Source organism: Triticum aestivum, chromosome 7A, assembly GCF_018294505.1.
Source record: "Triticum aestivum cultivar Chinese Spring chromosome 7A, IWGSC CS RefSeq v2.1, whole genome shotgun sequence".
NCBI lineage: Eukaryota > Viridiplantae > Streptophyta > Magnoliopsida > Poales > Poaceae > Triticum > Triticum aestivum.
In genome coordinates, this window is record NC_057812.1 from 591,222,076 (window position 1) to 591,232,249 (window position 10,174).

The window sequence follows — 10,174 nt, forward strand, 5'->3', positions numbered from 1 at the left end:
TTCTAACCAACTGTCTTTGCCCACGCAAAAGCGGGCCATGAGAGAGGCGAGGGCCGACATTGTTCTCGGCTTATCTTGTCCGAGCTGGCGAGCAAACCATTGGTCCTGAATGTTGTGCTTTAATGAAGCTATTGCCTCAAAATACATATAATCAATGATCTGGTTCTTCTTAGTCAAGAACCGATTCCAAAATTGTAGGGCTGACTCCCCTAGTTGTTGAACAACGTGGCTCAAGTCATCAGCATCCGGTGGACTAACATAGGTGCCTTGAAAGTTAGCTTGGAAAGCGTCCTCGAGCTCTTCCCAGCTCCCAATGGAGTTTTCGAGGAGGTTGTTCAACCAATGCCTTGCCAGTCCTTTAAGCTTTAGTGACAGACATTTAATGGTGTGGAGATCATCTCCTCGGGCCATACGAATGTGGAGAAAGAAATCTTCGATCCACAGAGATGGGTCGGTTGTCTCATTGTATTGTTTTGTGCTTACGGGTTTAAACCCCTCGGGGAAGTCATGCTGCATCACCTCATCTATAAAACACATTGGGTGTGCGGTGCCCCCGGGCCACATCATGCCGGAGATTGGTTATCATCCGAGCATGGTGCTGCTCCCAGGCTATATCGTTCCTGTCGCGCCAGGCTTGGTGTCTGTCCCGTCCAGCAGGCCTGTGTCCTCTTGATCCGTAGATGGATCTTATTTGTGCCGTTCTGGCATTTAAGTTGTGCCATAGGTCGTATGGATCCTCTGGCTGTACTGGCTCCTTGCCCGGTCGGCGAGGGAGCATAGGTGGGTTTTCGGGTTCTCCAGCCGTCATGTCCCGTCCTCAAGGGGGCGGGCGGTATGGTTTGTTTGAGTGCGTTGGGGGGGTATGGGCTTGGGCCTCATCATCAAATTAAGGAACCAAACTCTGCCATGGGTAGCTTTTCTTTTGATCCTGCCCCTGATTATTGAAGCCCTCTACGGCTGCTAAGACCTTCATCCACCTGTCATTAAGGGTATTCTGTTCGGCCTTTAACTACTGCTGCTTCTTTTTAGGCTTCGAGCAGTGGCTATGAGTTGCCGCTTGAACTGTTCTTGATCTAGAGGGTCCTCGAGGATGATGAAATCCTCGGGTCTGAAGCTATCCTCCTCTTCGAAAAGAGGGAGGTAGTTGTTGTCCTCGGAATCACCGAGGACCTCAGGGTTGCCCGGGTCGTCATGGCCTTCAGGAGCGTCGCGGTACTGTTCGGGAGTGGTGTTGCGGCCGAGCTCCTCCATATTGTCCGGAGTATCATTATCTCTGGTGCCGTTTGTGTCTGTGTTCAGGTTGTCTTTTCTTCCCTTTCCACGTACCCTAGATCGCCTTCACTAGCGTTGGCATTTGGATGACTCCTGACCGGGGTCATTGCCATCCTTCTTAGGGGTGTCGACCATGTAAACGTCGTAAGTGGAAGTGGCAGTCCACTTTCCCGTGTTGGGAGTGGCCGAGGAGGCAACAATATAGGTCATGACGTCGATATCCTCGTCTATGTCGTTAGCCTCCTCGGAGACGTAGTCCAGCATGCCAGTTAAGTAATCGATGGTGGCTAGTAAGTGGGTGGTGGGTGGGACGTAAAATTCCCCGTGGCTAGCCTCAAGTCCGATCTGATCATAGACCGAGGACGAGTCATCCGTGATGCTCATCATTTGGATCTGATCTAACGTGTCACTTAATAGTGAGAGGTCATCTAGAATCATCCTATGGCGTCTTTCAGAGTTAAGCTCCATTATGTATGCATAGGGGGTGCGTTCAGTCAAGGCTGACCCCTTTACCTCGGACACTGAGATCAGATCTAAGCTCAAGGCCAGATCTGAGATAGAGGCCGACCCGGGGATGGAATCGGGGAGGAGGTCCAAAGTTGAGGCTTCGTGATTACTCGGCCCCTCAGGTAAGCTGAGAACCCAGTAAAGTTCAGATTGCCCCGAGCGTCGGCGATGTACTCCAGGTTGCCAAACCTAATTTCCTGCTCGGGGGCGAAAATGTTGATCTAGTCAAGGTAACCGGCCGGGTTGGCGTGTAGAACGACGCTGCCAAACGCAAAGAGCTGGTCGGGCACGAAGATGTCCCCGGTGCGGATGCCATCGCCAATGACTATGCGAGCCATTGATCTTTTAATGATCCTATGGTGGAACTCTTAATGAAAGCACCAATGTCGGTGTCAAAACCGACAGATATCGGGTAGGGGGTCTCGGGCTGTGGATTTTGGATCATGGGTAATAGGGAACGTAGAGGCAGCATTTACATAGGTTTGGGCCCTCTCTAGAAGGTAAAACCCTATGTCCTGCTTGGTTGTATTGATGTGTTTGTATGACAATTACAGAGTTAATCTACCACGAGATCGGATGAACTAAACCCTAGGTGGGTATGGCGATAATGGTTCTCCTCCTCTACGGGCTAAACCCTCTGGTTTATATAGACACCAGGGGTACTAGGGTTACACATGGTTGGTCACCATCAATGGATAAAGATGCTGGTGTCACTAACCAGATATGGAGGATAAGCCAAGTCTTCAGAGGTTTCCTTCTGGAGCACAGGTTCGCTTGTAGTCCGACCTTCCATTGATGAATCAAGAGCGGCCCAACCGGTTCGGCCGATGAGAGATAGACCGGTAGCCCGAGGACCCCTTAGTCCAGTACACCCTTAGTTGGTTCCACCACAAGCAAGCTAACCATCTGAACTACGTTTAGTTCTCGAAATTATTTATGTTACACACAGTGTGCCGTGCCATATCACCAAATATAACAAATATGTTTTTAGAGTGTAGGAAAATAAATAAAGGAATGCAATTTCACCGAAGTCTTATTGTTATTGTTTAAAAAAAGGTTTGCCCATCCTTTAGTGCATTTAGGTTGAAGGAGAGATCAACAACAAAACATTCGAAATGTTGCGATTCATGTAGATCCATGCGGCAATTCAGTTGATATGCCATGTAGATCTAACTTTCTATTCATTTGTGGGATCCGGGCCATCGAGGGGGGGGGAGGCACCACGGCTCCATTGTTTCACGGGAGGACGAAAATCCACACGGGGCTTTGTTTTCATGGAAGCATGAGGCAATATGTTGGTTAGGTGAATAAGATTTTCCATGCACTCGTACTTCCTCTTAAGGGTGAAACAGTAAGATAATTTCTGACTAAAAGCATTTCTGAATCTAGTGGTATCAAATATGATAAGAGATTTTCTACATGTGAAAAAATAATCTAGTTTGAATCAGAATCTGGTCGATAGGATACGATATAGGATATACTAGTATTACAAATATACGATGATGTTGGATAATTTTTCTTGGCCAGATATTATGGCCTTTTAAGTATTAATTAACTAGTAATATATAAATGTTATCTTTGCCTATGAGATGAAACATGTTCTTGTTAGTAGTCTATTTGGATTAATATAGTACCTTCTAATGCTTTATGCCTGCTTAGATTTATAAAGTATTAATGATTGCTTATTGTTTATATATAAATTTAGTTTAGAGTATGTATATATTCCTCATGTATGTGTGTGCTATATGCATGTTTTGAATAAATCGAACATGTTCCATTCATGTATCATGTCTGAATCTGACATAATCTAGTATTTGATTTTGCATCCACACCACATCCATCTTTCCAGCTTATGAATAAAACATAATATCTCTACCTAGTAATAAAGTATTAATGATTGATCATCTTACAACCCCCCCCCCCCCCCCACCCTCGTGTTTTCCTGAAATAAACCTGCAGCCCAGACTTATGTGACAAAACAAACCGTTTTTTATTTTTTTCAGAAACCCCCTCTTGTTTATGTGAAAAAACCCACAGTCCGGACTTAAGTAAAAAATTCATATATGTTAAACTCTAATTCCAATTTAAAATTATTATATATGAAATTAATGTGTAAATCTAAATATAATGTTATTTTAACTATTTAAAATTGTTAAAATTTTATTTATGATGTAATTTAATCAATATCGATGCGTATAATCTGAATATGATGTTATTTTACCCATTTAAAAAATTTAAATTTTATTTATCGTGTAATTTATTAAGCAATAGCGCATAATCCATCTTTTTTCCGTACCGAGACCGATCCGTGTTGCCAATGAACACCTCATCATAATTCGGATTGAAGACAAAAGAAACCATCAATAATCACACATGCATGCCTAGGTAAAACATCGCATGGAAAAAAGAAAGTTGATGCCCATCATATACCGAGAGAGAGAGAGAGAGAGAGAGAGAGAGAGAGAGAGAGAGAGAGAGAGAGAGAGAGAGAGAGAGAGAGAGAGCAACATAGGTGGGATGCCATGGTCAAATAAATGACATGGATCTATTGGGGTCTTGAGTCATAATTGTTGGGTAAGGGGCGTATCGTATTGTTTCCTCCCATTGCAACGCACGGGCTCTTTTGCTAATAAAATATGATATGAGCATTATTTGTCCGAACCCAAAACTTCTCCTATCTTCTGGGAAAAAGTACATAGCTGAAACACTTCCTTAGGAAAAACCATGATAGCTTGATCACAACCGGACATCCTCGTACCTGCTCTCGGATATCTGTTGTTTTTCTCGAAAGGAAGGATAACGCCATGCTCTCTGCATCATTTGATGGACACAATCATGTATTATTATTTTATTATTATGAAGAAAATTCCAGCCATCGAACAAATTCAACCCGAAAAAACCCACACGTACCTCGCGTAGCTCTACCAGGCAACCACTAACCCTATAGTAAAAGACAAACCAAACTGAAAAATATACAACTCACTAAGGTTACATGAAGGAAACCATGCAAGGACGCCGATGGTGATGAGTCTAACTATAGATCGGTTTCGGGATTTTCATCCCCAAAGTGAAGATTCGATCCATCACCATCAGCACGAACAGATACTAACGCGTGTCGACATATAGTCAGATCAAAGGTCGTGTGTTTCCTCCGAAGTGCACATACTCTCGTTTCGTCGTTGACCCACAGCTGCTAATGATGCCAGAGACAATCCAGCCACGAAACGTGGGCTCATGGCAAGAGCAGCAGCCTAACTAACAGCACCACTTCTTTAGTTCTTTCTTCGGTAATTGCCTAGCAAACAACACTACTCAATCATACACTTTCAAGAATGCGTTATGGGAGTGAGAGCGCCAAGCATAACCGAACGCCCAGGTGCCTTTGCGCCTGCAGCAGTTGCGCGAATCTGATACTCTCGAGCTCGTACGATTATAAAATGGCGAGACATACATGCTCTGCTTGTGATGCTCATCGCGTGATGAGTTTGTTTCTCCATAGGAGATCGGATATGGCGTTTCCCCTGGTTGCTCTGTTTTTCATGATCTCGGTAGGTGGTGCCTGGAGGTCGCTCATGCCGGACGCCAGGTGTTCGACGTTATGGACTTCGGCGCTATCGCCGACGGAGAGACGGATGACTCCAAGGTAATCGGTTGTCGCGGTTTAACCATGCATTCGTGCCACGAGGAATATGCAAGTTAGGGGCCTCCTTCTCTCCAGGCTTTTATAAGGGCGTGGATGAAGGCGTGCGCGGGTCGCCGGGGAGGCCGGCCGTCGTGGTCCCCAAGGGCGAGTACCGGCTCCAGCCGGTGGTCTTCCGCGGCCCGTGCAAGGGCTACATGCAGGTGCGCGTCGCCGGCGACCTCCGCGCACCGGATGACCTGGCCGCGTTCCGGGGCAGCCACGATTGGATCAACTTCGCCAGCATCGACGGGCTGCTCGTCACGGGCGGCGGCACGTTCGACGGCCGCGGCGCGTCGTCGTGGCACCTCAACCAGTGCCCAACGAATCCGAACTGCAAGCCCCTCCCCGTCGTAAGCCGCGCTAATTTCTCACTGTTTCACTCTAAACTGAGCTGCTGGGCCGACATCGTGATATGATACGACTTCTCCTTAACCGTTTCTCGGGACTCTGCTCCGGCCCCGGCAGTCCATAAAACTCGGGCGCGTGAGGAACGTGACCGTCACGGGGGTGACATCGCTGGACAGCAAGTTCTTCCACGTGATCATCATCGGCAGCCAGGACGTGTCCATCCATGGCGTCACCATCCGGGCGCCGCGGGACAGCCCCAACACGGACGGTGTCCACATCCAGGGCTCCTCCAACGTGCGCATCACCGACACGGCCATCGCCACGGGGGACGACTGCATCTCCGTCGGCCCGGGGAGCGCCGACATCACCGTGTCCGGGGTGTCCTGCGGACCCGGCCACGGCATCAGCGTGGGCAGCCTCGGGAGGCACCCAGGCGAGGAGGACGTGCGCGGGCTGCGCGTGTCCAACTGCACCCTCGCCGGCACCGCCAACGGCGTACGCATCAAGACTTGGCGCGGCGGGCTCCGTCCGGGCTCCGTCGTGTCCGGTCTCGTCTTCGAGGACATCGTCATGAGGAAGGTCCGGAACCCCATCATCATCGATCAGGAGTACTGCCCCTACAGCTCCAGCTCCTGCCGCCATGAATCGGTCAGAGCCACAGTTGTTAATTTCTTGTCAAATCCAGACACCGATCTTACGGTTTTAGCCTAACAGAATTATTCGTGCAGGCGCAGCGGCCGTCCGTGGTGAAGATAAGCGATGTAAAGTTCAAGAACATCAGGGGCGTGTCGGCGACCCAGGTCGCGGTGAAGCTGTCGTGCAGCGGCGCGAGCCCGTGCCATGGACTGGAGCTCAGGGACATCGACCTGACGTACGTCAAGCGCGGCGTCGCCACAGAGTCGCGGTGCGAAAACGTCGCCAGTGGTATCGCCGGCGGCATGCTCGTACCTCCCTCATGTATATGAGTGCTGTAATCGTATCGATCTAGTCACCGATCGGATAGTAGTAGGACTAAAAAGCATGACACGCCAAAGATTTTGCTTCTTTCCTCTGAACGATACTGTTTTTTCATAATGGGTGGATTTCATTGACTCAAAATGACGCATTAAAATGTATATAAACAGAACGAGCAAGCACTTACCTCGCCTTTGTATATACCCAAAGTCTAAAAAGTGGCCGCGTGTTAAATGAAAAGAACGAGCGACCGGCTCTGTCATACACATGCATGCGAGGTTTTGTCTACTAGTGCACGTGATTGGTCATTAAATGCTTTCAGATTTATTATATCCAGTGGACAACAAAGCAAATTCATGTATATTTATTCCGGTTCTTCAATTTTTTAAAAGTCATATCTTTCAAACCACGTGTGGGAATTCAGATCCGTCTTCACCGTTGGGTTCGTCGTGACGAGATCTTTGAAACTAGATCCCATATGGATATGTTTCAATAATTTTTTTATGCCAACTTTAGTACTGTATTATGCAACTTTAGTACTACATCGTGCAACTGTTTTCCAAAACTAATGTTTGGAGTTGCATCTTCGTATGAGGTTGCAACCTAGCAACCATGACAACTTTGATGAGCAACTAGTCTATTACCTCGACGAAAGTCGATGTGCAACCACTCTTATAATGTAGTTTACTCGCACACATATTGATGTTTAGTTGGCTTATAATGTAGTCTAGTTGCGCACACATTGATGTTTAGTTGGCAGAAAGACTAGTTGCACACATATGTGCTCAGTTGCCTTGTAATTTAGTCTAGTTGCACACACATTGATGTTTAGTTGGCAGGACACTAGTTGCATACACATATGCTCAGTTGGCGCGACAATATAGTCTAGTTGCACACATTGATATTTAGTTGGCAGGACTATTTGGCACATATATGCTCTGTTGACGCAGCAATCTAGTCTAATTGCACACACATTGACGTTTAGTTGGCAGGACACTAGTTGCACACACATATGCTCAGTTGGTGCGGTAATGTAGTCTAGTTGCACACACATTGATATTTAGTTGGAAGGACTATTGACACACACATATGCTCAGTTGATGCGGCAATGTAGTCTAGTTACACATATATTGATGTTTAGTTGGCAGGAAGACTAGTTCGTCGAAACATCCCCATGCGGGATCTACTTTTGAAGAGCATGTCGCGAGGGTTTCAATGGTGAAATCTGATCTGAATTTCGACACATGGTTTAGAAGATATGTCTTTTATAATTTTGAAAATCAAAAATTAATGCATAAATGATCAACATGAGGAACATTTAATGCATCGGCATGCAGGCACTAGACGCATGCATGCAGCGGCTGTCCAAACAAGCACTAGTGCGAGTGGGGCCTGATCAGGTGGTTGTTTCCTTCGTTTTCTTTTTCTGAACGTGAAAGGGACAGGTACTTACCTTATTTAGCCGGCCGCTGCACCGAACTAGCGGGCAGCCGACCACCCACTAGACGCGTCCTTGTATATATAGGATGCACATAGTCAATATCAATGCACATACACCCAAAAAGCATGTCGGCAAAAAGCAAAATTATACCAGACCTAAATTATGGCTAAGCAAGGAAAAAGAAAAATCAAACACAAACAAACTATATCAGCGATCATACCTGCATCAACCATCTCTTGACCCCACAAAGGCAATAATGGTCTTCATCAGCAACACCTTTAGAAAAGCAACAACGCTCAAATGTCATCGTAACGACCAGAGATCAGATTCTAAGTTCTCACCCTAAAGAACAAGTTTGACCATATCCGAACATTGACTTCAACAAGGTAATGCCGTAAAAACATTCTGATTGCCAGGTATAACCCACTCAGGTCAGACCTAGGGTTTTCACCCCCGGAGCTCGAGACCGTGTACTCAATAAGTACCACCGAATTAAAGTCAATCATGTGTTCTCACCATCACTTTTTCGCAATCCCATCAGCTACATGCACCGGGATGAAATCTCACTGCCGCTGATGCACAACCGTACCCTCTATGTCAAGCCGCCGTCCATATATAGATTGCCTGTCACCACCGAAGGCAAACTGGTCGGAGTGAGAGCTACCAAAACCCACAAAGGAGCCTTCCGGTTGCATCACGCAACCTCGCCAGAAAAAGTAGTTGGCAGTAGCCTTCAGATCTGTAGAGAGGAACCCTCACGAAGACCCATATCAATGGCCACCACGATCCGCAACTCAAGTGAGATATAACCACTTCAACAAGGAACTGATCTAAGGCCATACCACCACTCATATCTGTGGCGACTAGCATGTGTTGGGGAACGTAGTATTTCAAAAATTTGCCTACAATCACGCAAGATCTATCTAGGAAAAGCATAGCAACAAGCGGGGTGAGTGTGTCCACGTACCCTCGTAGACCGAAAGCGGAAGCGTTTAGTAACCCGGTTGATGCAGTCGAACGTCTTCGCGATACAAACCGATCCAAGTATCGAACGTACGGCACCTCCGCGATCAGCACACGTTCAGCTCGGTGACATCCGTTGAACTCTTGATCCACTTGAGGCCGAGGGAGAGTTCCGTCAGCACGACGGCATGGTGACAGTGATGATGAAGTTACCGGCGCACGGCTTTGCCTAAACACTGCGACGATATGACCGAGTTGTATAATTGTGGACGAGGGCACCGCACACGGCTAAAAGATTGTCTGTTGTGCCTTTGGGGTGCCCCCTGCCCCCGTATATAAAGGAGGGGAGGAGGAGGCCGGCCAACAAGGGGCGTGCCAGGGAGAGAGGAGTCTTACTAGGACTCCAGTCCTAGTAGGATTCGGCCCCACCCTTTTTTCCTTCTACCGGAGGGGGAAAAGGGGAAGGAGAGGGAGTTGGAGAAGGAAAGGGGTGTGGCGCCACCTTCCCAAGTCCAATTCGGCCTCCTCCGTTGTGGGGGGCACAACAGCCCCTTGTGGGCTGGTTAGCCTCCCTCCTATTGCCCATAAGGAAGGCCCATATCTTTCCCGGGGGGGGGGGGGGTCCAGTAACCTCCCAGTACTCCGGAAAAATGCCCGAATCATGCGGAACCATTCCGATGTCCGAATGCAACCTTCCAATATATGAATCTTTACCTCTCGACCATTTCGAGACTCCTCGTCATATCCATGTTCTCATCCGGGACTCTGAACAAACTTCGGTCATCAAATCACATAACTCATAATACAAATCGTCATCAAACGTTAAGCGTGCGGACCCTACGGGTTCGAGAACTATGTAGACATGACTGAGACACATCTCCAGTCAATAACCGATAGCGGAACCTCGATGCTCATATTGGCTCCTACATATTCTACGAAGTTCTTTATCGGTCAAACCGCATAACAACATACGTTATTCCGTTTGTCATCGGTATGTTACTTGCCCG

The 10,174-nt window shown here is 47.4% G+C and overlaps 1 pseudogene; it reads left to right on the top strand.

Moving 5' to 3' along the window:
* The first annotated feature begins 5,096 nt into the window (after positions 1 to 5,096).
* Positions 5,097 to 6,964, top strand: LOC123152446 (exopolygalacturonase-like; annotated as a pseudogene).
* Positions 6,965 to 10,174: the final 3,210 nt, after the last annotated feature.